General features: G+C 43.1%; 1 protein-coding gene across 1 annotated transcript in view; it reads left to right on the plus strand.

Annotated features, from left to right (window-relative positions):
• The window catches only part of LOC122260386 (carbonic anhydrase-related protein 10), a 288,387-nt gene that overhangs the window by 231,875 nt on the left and 54,012 nt on the right, over window positions 1–2,500 (plus strand). The window lies entirely within an intron of this gene.

The raw sequence follows: 2,500 nt of genomic DNA on the forward strand, positions 1-2,500 counted from the left end.
GGAGAGGGAGAGGGAGAAGGATGGAGGGAAGGTAGGAGAAGGGGAGGGGGAGGATGGGAGAGGGAGAGGGATGGAGGGAAAGTAGGAGAAGGGCAGGGAGAGGATGGGAGAGGGAGAGGGTGAAGGATGGAGGAAAGATGGGAGACAGGCAGGGAGAGGATGGGAGAAAGGTAGGGAGAAGAAGAGGGCGAGGGGGGAGTGAGATAGAAAGAGAGAAAGAGAGAGTGAGATAAAGAGAAATAAAGAGAGAGTGAGATAAAAGAGAAAGAAAGAGTGAGTGAGATAAAGAGAAAGAGAGAGAGAGAGAGAGAGAGAGAGAACGAGAGAAGCCGAGTGACAATTATGCAATTTTGCAAGAAGGTGCAACTATCAAGACAGGCAATGGAGCAAATAATTAACACAAGGAGTAGCTCATTTTAAAGACAATAAGGCTAGCAATTACTCGGGAAGTGAAGCAGATCTTTAGTTATACAGCAACGCGAGCAATTAGGAAGTTTTCTAGGAAAGGTAGGAGGTTAAGAAGGAAGGAAGGAAGAGAGGGAGGGAGGAGGGAAAGAAGGAAGAGAAGGAGGGAGGGAGGAAGGAAGGAAGAGAGGGAGGGAGAAAGGAAGGAAGGAAGACAAGGAGGGAGGGAGGAAGGAAGGAAGGAAGGAGGGGAGGGAGAAAGGAAGGAAGGAAGGAAGGAAAAGAGGGAGGGAGAAAGGAAGGAAGGAAGAGAGGGAGGGAGAAAGGAAGGAAGGAAGAGAAGGAGGGAGGGTGGAAGGAAGGAAGGAAGAGAGGGAGGGAGGGAGGAAGGAAGGAAGAGAGGGAGGGAGGAAGGAAGGAAAGAAGGGAAAGATGAGAGGGAGGGAGAAAGGAGGGAAGGAAGGAGAAGAAGAGAGGGAGGGAAAGAGGAAGAAAGATAAGGAGGGAGGAAGGGATACAGGGGGAAGAGAGGGAGAGAGGAAGGAAGTGAGGGACGATGGAACAGAGGGAAAAAAGGAAGAATCGATGAATGAAGAGGAACAGAGTGAGGGAAGGAAGAAGAGAGGGGGGGGGGGGGAGGAAGGGAGAGAGGAAGGTATACAGAGAGGAAGAAAGGGAGGGAGGGATACAGGGAGGAAGAGAGGGAGTGAGGAAGGAAGGGGGACAGGGAGAAAGAGAGAGAGGGAGGGAGGAAGAGAGAGAGGGGAGAAGGGAGGGAGGGATACAGGGAGGAAGAGAGGGAGTGAGGAAGGAAGGGAGACAGGGAGAAAGAGAGAGGGGGGAGGAAGGAAGGGAGACAGGGAGAATGAGAGAGAGGGGGAGGAAGGAAGGGAGACATGGAGAAAGAGAGAGAGGGAGGGAGGAAGAGAGAGAGAGGGAGGGAGAAAGAAAGGAAGAAAAGAAAAGAGAACAGGAAGTGTAGTAAAAAGAAAGATAGTAAGGAAGAAAAGGAATTATAAAAAAAAGGAAGGATGAAAAAGGATGAAAAAAATACTAATTCGAAGAAGAATGAACGAAAAAAAATGAAAAAAAGAAGTCTATGTACACATAAAACTGGCAATTAAATTAATGATCAATCTCGTAATACTTTTAAAGAATTTTATGTTAGAAATCAGCAAGCTCATGTTTGTCGTACTTTTCTCTTATTTTTTTATATTTTATTAAAACACCATGTAGTGTTTGTTTAATATCTTTATTCATTCATTTGCGATGTATCTTTATTCATTTATAAATTCTTTACTTACGTACTTATGAATTTCTTTATTCCTTGCTTAACCCTTATCTATCTGCGTTCTCATTCATCTTTCACTTTATTCATTTTTTACATATTTTACATTTAAAAAATCAATATTAAAGATGAACCAAAATAATGCATAAAATCAAACGTTCATTTTTATAACCAAGTCAACCAAGGAATTGGAATATAATATCTTGTTATCATAAGGTGGAATACGTTGATTATCAATGTTTTAATGTGCTTAGATTTACAGAATGTTTATTGTGTGAGTGTTTATATTTATCTCTCTCTCTCTTTCTCTCTCTATGTCTCTCTCTCTCTCTCTCTCTCTCTCTATCTATCTATCTATCTCTCCCTCTCTGCCTTTATCTCTATATATGTCTCTTTCTCACTCTCTCAATCTGGCTCTCAGTATTGTTCTCTTTCTTTCTGTCTTCTCTTCTCTTTCCTTTTCTCCTCTTCTCTTTTTCATCTGTCCCACTGCTTCTTTGTGTATCTTTCTAGCTGTTTCTCTGTGTATCTTCTTTTCTTTTCTTTTCTCTTCTCTTCTCTTCTCTCTCCCACTGTGTATCTTCGTTTCTCTTTTCTCTCTTTCCCACTGTCTTTCTGTGTATTTTCTTTTCTCTTCTCTTCTCTCCTCTTCCTTTCTCTTCTCTTCTCTTCTCTTTTCTTCTCTCTCTCTCTCTCTCTCTCTCTCTCTCTCTCTCTCTCTCTCTCTCTCTCTCTCTCTCTCTCTCTCTCTCTCTCTCTCTCTCTCTTCTCTCCTTTCTTCTCTCTCTCTCTCTCTCTCTCTCTCTC

Source organism: Penaeus japonicus, unplaced genomic scaffold (genome assembly GCF_977035675.1).
Source record: "Penaeus japonicus unplaced genomic scaffold, GWHDUDI00000001_assembly GWHDUDI00000031, whole genome shotgun sequence".
Lineage (NCBI taxonomy): Eukaryota > Metazoa > Arthropoda > Malacostraca > Decapoda > Penaeidae > Penaeus > Penaeus japonicus.